The following is a 10955-nucleotide window of genomic DNA, read 5'->3' on the forward strand; positions in this document are numbered from 1 at the left end:
TGAAGGGTCTAGGCCCGAAACGTCAGCCTCTCTGCTCCTATGATGCTGCTTGGCCTGCTGTGTTCATCCAGCCCTGCACCTTGTTGTCTCGGATTCTCCAGCATCTGCAGTTCCTACTATCTCTGGCACAATCTCAGTTGTGACAGAAACCAGTTTTCTGTTTGGAACATTTTTCTCAAGCGTGTACCTTTTGAATTTAACCTTTGTAATGTGCATCTTGAGTGTGTCTAAAAGCAGTGCATTTACACCAAGTGTCCTAAATTATGCAAAAGAGGATCTGTACGCTTGAGCAGCAACTGTGTACAGGATCCATAATAGGTTAAGAAGTTTTTTGATTAAACTCTCTAGAAATGTTAGACAGCACAGGACATAATGTACATAGGAATGGGAACTATCCACAGAGGCAAGGAAGAAAGGAACGGCTTATTGATGCAGAGAACCCTTGAATTAACCCGTGGATCTGTCCTATAGATATTTTGTGTTGGACAAGTACGAAGGGGCAATTCCACTATCCTGGAAGGTTAGTTCTGAGCGTCCAAAAGAATAAGAGACATGCAGTTACAAGAAAGTGAGAGGGAGTTTCTGATCCTAGAGTTTCAGAGCGCTTTTATTGTGATTGGGTAAAGCAAATTCTATGTTGCCTTTTCTGGTAGTAGTGTGTAATACACCTTGAAATGAGTTCTGGAAAAGAAAGGAGAGTGTAAAAATGTGTGGTCTATGTAGTAATAAATGACATTGATAAATGTACGCTTTAGGTCTCGTAAACGGAGTTAAGTATTAAATTGAAAAACAAATCCTCAAGGATAGTCATTTCTGGATTGTTGCCTACAGCATGTCTATAGCATACTCTGAAAAGGTTGAGAGGAGATGATAAGAAAGGGCAAATTGTGGTTACGAGATTATTGCGTTAAGGAATCATCCCCATTCTTGGGGAATGGAAAGACATCTGGGTTAAGGGAAGGCTATGGAAAATGGACAGGCCTCATTAGAATTATTGCCCTTATTGAAAAGTGAAGTGAAGCAGAGGAAGAAACTGAAACTTGTAACACAGGGATGGTGGAAGTTGATATTTTTAAGACAAGAGAGCAAGTCTTGAATTATTGAATTATTCAATAATTATTGAATTATTGAAGGTTTTCAAACAACTGCAGGAAAGAGGCTGTGAAGTAGTGCGCCATAAAAATAGACGTTTTTATGCAAGGAAAGAATATTATGAAATTTTAAGGGAGAAAACCTCTTAAAAGGAATATAAATCAAAATTCCAAGAAAGGTGTGGATGTGAATCCACAAACATTCAAAATGAAATTTAAGAATTAGAATAATTCATATATCTCATTAGAGCTATGATGGAGAAATGGTTTGGATTCAGACCAGGTAATTTAGTGAGAAAGAAAAATGGTAGATGGGATGGCAACGTTTGCAAAAAGAATTTCACTGTTAAATAATGTAAGCATTCCAAGTCAATGTGTTGAAACAGAATCTAGCTTGGATACAGTTGAAAAACAGGATAGAAAATGATATCTATCTCAATGCCCATCTCAAACCATTTATTAATGCATATGTGATTGAGGGGCAGAAATACAGAATGCTTATGGATAAGTAAGAACAATACATCAATAGGAATAGGTAACTATTCTGCAATTGTGGTGTTAGTCTTGGAATACTTTGTCTCCTCGACATTGCTTAAAAGATACTCCTGGATTCCAATATCTTTTCAAAATTACTGCCTAATCAACATTCCTTAAAGTATTTTATTAGCATCCTTCCTGAAAGTCTCACGATCATGCGATCTTTTGCATCATTACTCATGTCACTTATATTTACATATTTGAGCATTAACCCTTTATATATCTCCTGCCAAGTCTCTATTCTTATACAATATCTACATCCACTTACGTCTCTTTCCAAAGTCTCTGTTTCACAGGGATTAACATTGTGGTGGTTTCTCCACTCTCCCTGACCCTCTTCATTGATCCTTCACAGGGAATTGTGGATCTATGTTCTCCATGCTTTCATTGGCATTCCGTGAACCATTACTCAACTCTTGGTTAATGTTGTCTTCCTGGATGTCTGGATAGCTGATCTGAATAAGTAATGGTTTTCTTCTCATTAAAATCAAGGCACTCCTGTTTTGTTTTCTACTGTTCTCTTGCTGACACTGGAAGTGTTTATTGTATGAATGCATTTTCACTCATTCTTTGCAATTGTTTGGCACTTGTCTAGTTCCCTGTTGCTTCATTGTAGACAATTACCTGCTAGTTAGGGAGGTGAAGGCTTCCACGTCTTCAATAAGGTTCTTGTCCTACTGTGCTGGTTGTTCAATTGAAATTCTTGATAATATATCTCCTGTGATTTGCTAACTGTCCCTGAGCATATTCTGTTGTAGTGTCTTATTTCATTAGTTGTAATCAGAATCTTTGGACCCTTGGTGGCACTTTTGCAATTTACTTGGTATTCATCAATGTTCCCAATGGCTTATGATATGTATTATAGTAGGTTTTCAAGCCTCCGGCTTAATCTGAATTTGTTCACATGCCCATGCAGTTATTAATGTTTCTTTCTTAATTATAGCCTACATTTATTCCAATTCTGTTAAAGATCTGGATACATCACTGACTGGTCCATGTTTCCCACATTTCTGGATTGGGAATAGCATCGCCCCAGTTGACCTGATGATGTATTAGCTATTAATATTGCTCATAGGCCGAGTTGCAATAAGCTAGAACTTCTGATGAGGTAAATAAGTAAGCGTTTCCTTTGTTTTCTCAAACCTCTCATGATTTTCTTTCCAATATGATCCTTGGTTTTGCTGTAGATTTGTTGCAATTGTTCCCTTTTTTGAGCAAGATTTGGTAAAATTTTTCTCACTTTGTTGATCATTTCCATGAAACTGCAGTTCTGTGACTCTTCTGGATTGAGGGAACTCCTAGGTAACTCCAGCCTTCCGTGGCTCTCCTATAATGTTTGCTGCATGAACAAGATCTCCCAAGAACCTGGTGGTACATTGTGTGACCTCACATTTTTCATTCAAAGTTAATTCTGCTTCTTGCTCTTACCTCTTTATCTTCTTTAGTTGTGGTTTGGCTGTGAATTGGATTGTCATCCACTTGATACATCACACTTTCTAATCACTCAATGTTCTTTGGAATATTTCCGGTACAGAAGTAACACTGAAATGTAAACAGTGAAAGCAATACTGTCCAAATGGTGTTATTAATAACATTAAGACATTGGAAGCTGCCAGAAACTACAGTGGGCAACAGATTTGGTGAGAATGGTGCTCACTTTGCCAAACTTGCATCACAGATGCCAATGGATGGATTTATTGCTTTCTTTAGGTGCATAAAATCCACACAGATTCTTAATTGCACCAGCCCAGATTGCCCATAAGTTAACGTACTCACTAGTGGAATCACTCCTTGATGAAGCATCACCCTATTTTGCTGTTTGCCTTTTTCCAAATGTGGTTGTTGGACTTTTCCCACCTTGTGAATAGGTGAATTGGCTTGGCATCTGTCCTCAGCATTATGTGGTAAGCTGTAGTCAATTTCCCCAGGCCACTGAACAACATTTGGGAATTCAGTTATGAATCCATCTTATTTTGTGAATGGTTTGCTGTTGTTGCTGCTTTGTAAGTAACATTGTTGAATGTAAATCATGCATAATGTTTCAGTGATTGCCCTGTATTTATATTGCAGTCAACTTCCCTTTTGCTTTCAGTTGGATACCTCCTGGTCCCTGGAATAGAATGGTGGAGTTTATCTTTCCTCAGCCATTTTACCACATTTGAGAGGACTGATAAAATTATCTCCTGTGTCAAGTTTAGAAATTATTTGCTGCCCATTTACTTTTATATGAGCAGCCTAGTACTTCTGTTTTGGTTCTTTTATTTCTCCAAGTAATGTCATCTCGCTGCTGCCTGGCACTTCATTCTCTTGGATGTTGCTTATTTTCAATGAGGCTTCCCATAGATATTGAACTTTGAACTTCTGGCATGACAGTGTTCACACTGATGCAGCCTCCTGATGCCACAGTTGAGGACGGTGCATAGTTTTGTCTGCTGCTAAGGTGGATGAAATTGGTAAGGTGCTAGGGTGGGTGAGAGGGGCTTAGGGTGCCAGGTGAGTGTTCAGTTTAGTTTGTGGGGGTCAGGTTGGGAGAGGTTTTGTTTTGGGCTGGGTCAGTTCTGGTCCTGGGAATGGGTGCAGTCAGAGTTGGGGGTGAGTGCTGTCGAATCCAGAGGGGTCAGGTTGGGCAAGGGTAGGAGGAATAAATGCCAGGTCCAGTGGCGTCAGGTCAGATTGGGTTGCATTGGGTTGGGTCAGGTCTGGTCAAGAACTTGCACTGTTTCTGCCCAAATAGGGCCAGGTTAGGTTCGATCAAGTATTTCCAGGTCCAACGGTGTTAGATTGGCTGGTGGGGTTTTCAGCCCTGGGATTGGGGTTAGTTGGTGGTTGGGATGGCATGAATGGTTGAGGAGAATGATTCTGGGTTGTTAAGGGTTTGAGGGGTATGTAATTGATGGGGAGAGGCTCAACGGTTATCCAGGGTTTCAGACTATGTCATAACTATCTGGAGTTCGGAACGTCTAGGACTTTATAGTTCAGTAAGACTCGCTGAATGAGTCTTGTTTGCAACATCGAAGGTCATCACCAAAACATCTCAAAAGCCTATCCTTCTGAATTCAGGAAACATATCAATCATATTCAGAGGTATAAAAAAAGTAGTCCCAAATACCGTTCATGCAGAAATTTTATTAAATGTCTTATATTGATAAAAACTTTAAATTTGGCTAGATTTCTGCTGCTCGGATACCAGTTTCTGTCTCTCGAAGTCAGAATTTGTATGCTATAGCAATTGACAAGGCAAAATTTCAACTTGAATTCTTGGCTCCAAACTGGAGGGTAGGCCAGACTTAGAGAAACATCTTTCAAATATCTCTAACATTAAGGCATCATTTTGAAGCAAAGTTGTTTTATTATTATTAGTTTTGAAAGCTATTGGTTCAGTGGCAGAAGGGCTAGTGAGTAGAGAATAGAAATTTGAGGTAATTGGCAACAGGATAGAATGCAGAAGAAGTTATGCAGAGAGTTGTTATAATCTGGAAAGTACTAGCTGCAAAGTTGAGAAAAATGGATTCTGCAGTATCTTTCAAATTGATTTGGAAATAAAGTTGTTATGGATCAGAACCCCAAGTAACGCAGCCTTTAGTTCCAAAATGTGTTTTATTAAAAACAAGGATGATGCAAACAAAGATACCTGCAGTTATAAATTAAGTAGCACTCTCTCTTCGAGAGAGAGTGAATCCAGGAACACAACATCTAAAATGTCCAAAAAGCTTCAAACAGACCAGACTGTGACAGAGATATCGAGAAGCTAATGATTCCTTTCTCAACAGCAAGGCATCCCCTTTTGGATTTTGCCTCAAACTGTAGACAGGTTTTGTGTTTATCCTTTGGACGAATACACAAGAACAGGGGTTTAAAAGCCAGTTTCAACTCTATTGGAGGGGACTAGTGGGACTGAACAATCTTGTGTGTCATCTTAAGTTTGCACATTAAGGTCACTGTGAAGGTCACAGTCAAAGAACTATCCCTTACGTTACTCCTGTGTTGCAGATGAAGGAAGGCTCTTCCTCACTCCAAGCACCGAAAACCAGTTGGAAAGGGAAACTGGACAACAAAAGCATACTCTCTCTCAGCCTGAATTCTTGAATTAAACCTTGGTCAAAAGGGATCAGAGTCACTGAAACTCAACCAATCTGCAAAACTAAGGATTTTTAAACCGATTGGGAAACTACCGAGGTCAACACTACTGGTAAACTCCACTGCTACTGCTCAACTCATCAAAACTCGCTTATTTCTGAGTTTATGTAAGTGCTGCATTACTAATTCGTCTTGCCCTTAGTTAATTAATAAACTCAGTCTTTTTGATAATTCAAGAAAGCCTACTTAACTTGACTTCTTTTAAAACACAAGTTCATTTGGATCTGGGAGAAAGATGTCCATGTGGGAAGGGATCCCATTTAGATTAACCTTGTTGTAATCAACCAAGGGGTTTCGAAGAATAAAGTACAGAAGCCAGTTCATCTGTCCTCACACAGAATCATCACACTTTGGTATATCTTGTCTGGAACTATAATGAATTGAAGATTCACTATAAATGAATTGGTGCCTGGTTGTGACATAGTTGATTGGAACCTTTTCAGAGCTATAGGGAGAAAGCAGAATACTGAGACAATGTGGCTAGCTCTTTCAAAGAACCAGCAGAGGTACAATGAGCTAAATGGCCTCTTTTTATGTTATCAGATCATATAAAAGATAATAAGCTGTTTGAAGAAAGAATATCATTTATGAAAACACCGCAGAAATGTTTCGATTGGTTATCTTTGGACCATTTACTAGGTAAACAGATTTACATTAAATCAAATGACAACAGATTGATTTTTCCACTGGTTCATCATTCTCCATTGAGACCTAATTGTTACTTTTGATTTCAGATTCCGGCTTGCAGCCTGTACACTTTGATGGTTACAAAAAGGGGCCCAGGATGATTTCTCACATTTCAACACATGTTTGGTCTTTTGGGATATGATGAATTGACCTTTGCTACAACTACCGGCAATGAGACATCAGGACCATGTCTGAGTGCTGACTCAGCTCCACATCCTATCGTGCCTACCAACCAACCTTTACAGGAAGCAGCTATCTCATAGGTCACCACCACTTTTACCATGTTAGACATTAGCGATGGAGGCTGGGTAATGCAAGACACATTCCCCAACGTGACCAGTCGAAATTCTGAGGAGGCCTAGTATGCAGGAGCAGTAGACAAACCCTACAGTTGCTGATAGCAACGGGGACGAGAGGGCTAGTGGCTGAGACCTCACGAGACACATGCCGATCAGAGACAATTGACCCTAGGAATTGTACGGTCAATAATAACAAAGTTGTGAGGTGGATGGGCAGCAACCTTGCCATTTATTGTTGACATAATTTAAAGATCCTTCAACCTCCACCTTTCACTGTGCAAGTCCCTCCTTCAATGTGCTGGTGTATGGAACAGTTCAGGCAACACCAATTGTGATTAATATGTGGTAATAGTATTATATACTTTATAAGGAAAGCTAATGTGTCTTTAAAGTGACCTGAAGGAATCTTATAAAATAGCTCCCAGAAGTCACATGACTACCCAGGTCAGTGATTTTGCAAATTCCCTGGAAGTTAATGTAAAATTTTTAGTTTAAGGCTGCAGCAGTTCAGAAGCTACTATCTGGGGAGGAAAATGTAATGGATACAATTGCTATGATCACTGTTAAATTTAGATCTGAGATACTGTAAGAAGGATTTCATACGGAACTGACTGATTAAAATCTTGCACCTCATGTATATGCAATGGAAGCACATTAGCTGTGACATCACTACTCAATGGAAGGTTTGTTTAGGGTGATGGTTTGTTGAATGTAGAAGTGTATCAGTTCATGTGAAGAGAACTTTTATTATTAAGTTATACCTAATGTCATGAGTCAGTTCAAATGTTGTGTCTAAGAAATAAATGCTTTCCTTACGTATTGTTGCTTTAAACTTAACAAAGGATTAATAATTATTTAGCATTTTGGTGAATTCTTCTAATTCTGCTTCCGTGTGACTCCAAATATATTAACACAAATACAAAAGATATTGTAATCACATAACTGTATGACCTAACTAACGTGTTCATGAGAATGATGAAGGAGCTCTTAAAGCCAAAATGTGGCCACAAAATCAAAACTAGTCTTCAAGAAAATCTCAAGAGCCCTCAGAAAAGAATATTTCCTGGCCTGCCCATACCTAGGCTAACAAAATAACTAATTTGTAAGTCTGACACAACAGTTTGTGGATGGCAGTCATTTTAAATTTGGATTTGTAAAAAAAAAAAATCCGTGAGACCATGAGAGAATCTGCTTGAAGCAGTCAATAGCGAGGTCAAGAGGGGGATATCCAGTCCTGCTGCACCAAACCAGGCTCCTGGGAGACACAGCCTGCTCTAAATTCAAAACATAGGAATCTTCACTCATTCCCAGATCTAGTTCTGCTCAGTCCATCTGTGGGAGCAAGCTCTGACTATTTGAGTACAAAAACCAACAAAACTGGTAAATTTTGGCTTTAAGTTTGCAACCCCTTCAGTTCAGAAAGAGAATCTTCAAGCAAGCCAAGCCTGCAAAGACAGCAGAGACGAATCTCATTTTCATATACAATTTTATCCTTACTTTGTATTTTTGTGATTAACTTTATTGATTCGGGTGGCACGGTGGCTCAGTGGTTAGAACTGCTGCCTCACAGTACTAGGGAACTGGTCTGTCCAGTCTTGGGGACCAAGTTTGCACATTCCCCCTGTTTCTGCTGGCTGCTCTGGTTTTCTCCCACAGTCCAAAGATGTGCAGGTTGGATGAATTGGCCATGCTAAATTGTACATAGTGTCCAGGGATGTGCAGGCTTGGTATATTAGCCATGGGAAGTACAGGGATAGGGTAGGAGGTGAATCTGAGTGCGATGCTCTTTGGAGGGTTCGTGCAGAATTGATGGGCTGAATGGCCTCTTTACACACTGTGGGGATTTTATGATTTAGTTTGTTTTATTTAAATAAATTGCTTCAACACTTCAGTTACAAAATTTCCGTTGTATTGCGTTTAAATCACGATGATGCTGTGCTTGCTGGTCTTTTATAAAGTGAAACACTCAAAAACTAAAAGAGGGTTTTGTATGAGCTTGCACAATTTTGTAGTTCATGGACCATTCTGAGGATGCAGCTAGTGTGTGTGACAATGTCAAATTGGCTGTCCTCCTTTAAGGAGCATTGTCGCCGGACTCCTCAGTTCAGTCAATTGTATTTCCACGGCTACTGGGCAGAAGACCATCACTACCTCGCTGAAAAGTTGGAAGGAGGAGGCAGAAGATCAGGCAATTGAGACATCATCATCTGGTGCTGATTTTACTGCCGCTCCTTCCTTGAAAACCACCCCATGTTTGCCAAAAAATTGACCTCCTGATTTCTCTCTGAGGGCATCCTAATAGGTTTTATGTGTGATGTAATGGATGCAAGACTTTGATCTGGTTTCCTGTTGAAAACAGGGTCAGGTCCTCAGTCATAGTAAATGGGATGAAGTGTTCCAGTTAGTAAGGAATATGCTATGCAGGAATTGGAACAATTAAATATTCGTGAGGGTCCTGGTCCAAATGGGATACATCCTAAAATCTGTAAGGAATTTAAGCAGGAAATTAGTCATGCCTTGGATGATATTTTTCAGACCTTCATAAATACTGGAGAAATACCCACAAACTGAAGTATGGAAAATGTCTTTCCAATATTCAAAGGAGGACTAAAGCATGCACTTAGTAATTACAAGCCAATTATCCTCCCATAGCGGCAAAAATGCTGGAGGCATTCTGTAGAATGCAACAAATGAGCTTCTAAAGGCTTTGAGTATCGCAGGAAACAATAGGCATGGTTTTAGCAGTAAATCAGTCATGCTTACATGTTGCCTCTAATTTTTTGAGGAGGGAAATTGATGTATTTCCTAGAGTTTTCATGAAGTGTTCAGAAAGCTTCCCCTGTGTGGTTAATGAGGAAGCTTAGTTCTGGGAATCGTTGGCAAGTTGGGGTGAATCTTAACCAGTAAACATAATGGCTGATCCCAATGCTGTTTCAATCTGCCCACCTTTGGATCTTATGGAGGCAGGACAGGGTGAGCAGCTGACCTATCGTTTTTTTCTACTGGGGATAAAAGTCAATATCGTTTCAAAGTAAAAGCGGGATACTTCGGCAAGAATTATTAGCAACTGTCGCACTCTGTTAATTTTTGATTTCTTTTTCAAAATATTTCATTTTCATTCCTGACTGGTGCGCTTTATTTTCTTGGTGTCCATCAAAATTCCTTGGTGTCTCTCTCAACTCTGAGCCAGAGGATTGCAGGTTCAATTCACAATCTGGAAACTTGGCTGGCATATCAATGCCAGTGACTTTGGCAATGTCACTGTCAGATGGGCCACCTTTCAGATCAAATGATGGCCCATCAGCTTGCTAGGGTGGGGGCAAAGGATTCCAAGTATTATTTGCTGAACAGTATGGATGTTCTCCCTGATGTCCTGACCAATATCAATCCCTCAACCAACATTAAAACTGAACCTCCGGCTATTACCTTTATTGTGAGCTCGCTGTGAGCAAAGGCAACAACACTTCAGAATTATGTCAGATACCGTAAAGCACTTCTTTGATTTTCAGCTACCTGTGAAATGCTCTGAACACATGTAACTCCTTAATGAAAAACAAGAGCCAAACAAATATGTACTGTAATGGAAGAAACTTAGCTGGAATTGAAGGAATATAGGAGTCCTGGGAGAAAGCAAAGGTTTACCAACTGGAGTAAAAGGATTTTTGGGTTTTGACATTAATAGGGAGACATTGAAATAACTGAACTTGGAGCAACTGGGATTCAGGAGCGCTACTGTGGAAAAGTTATGTCTCTTTGCAGCACGGAAGAGTAATGTTAGAAAGGGTGAGTGTTGCTGCAGTAATATTACAAGGGTTAGAGAGTTGGCAGCCTGGGGAGAGGGATGACATTAATGTACACCAGCCTGGTTCTCTTGCAGCAAATCTACACTATCTATTTAACACAGGGACAATGGCGTTGGAATTCAATACGATTGTGCTGAAAGGCAACAAATAGATTGAGAGTGCAGCATAATGACGATGTAAGGCCGGAGAGAATAGTAGATTGAACATGGCCAGACAGGCTTTAAACACTTCGACATCACGGTGAGGATTGGTAAAATCAAGCAGCTTAGGTTAGAGAAAAGAAGGGTTGCTAAGAAACCGGTTACTGAAAAATATAGTTGCACAACACCTGGATTGACAATGCTATGGGTACCATCTTCATAAATACACACACACACCACACACACACCACACACACACAC

The 10955-nt window shown here is 39.8% G+C and overlaps 1 long non-coding RNA gene across 1 annotated transcript; it reads left to right on the plus strand.

Moving 5' to 3' along the window:
- The first annotated feature begins 5622 nt into the window (after window positions 1–5622).
- Window positions 5623–8447, plus strand: LOC125485279. Its single transcript, XR_007264003.1, has 3 exons — window positions 5623–5872; window positions 6309–6404; window positions 6500–8447. It is a non-coding gene; the product is annotated as an uncharacterized LOC125485279 (long non-coding RNA).
- The last annotated feature ends 2508 nt before the right edge of the window (window positions 8448–10955 follow it).

Source organism: Rhincodon typus, chromosome 17 (assembly GCF_021869965.1).
Source record: "Rhincodon typus isolate 14 chromosome 17, sRhiTyp1.1, whole genome shotgun sequence".
In the NCBI taxonomy this organism is placed as follows: domain Eukaryota; kingdom Metazoa; phylum Chordata; class Chondrichthyes; order Orectolobiformes; family Rhincodontidae; genus Rhincodon; species Rhincodon typus.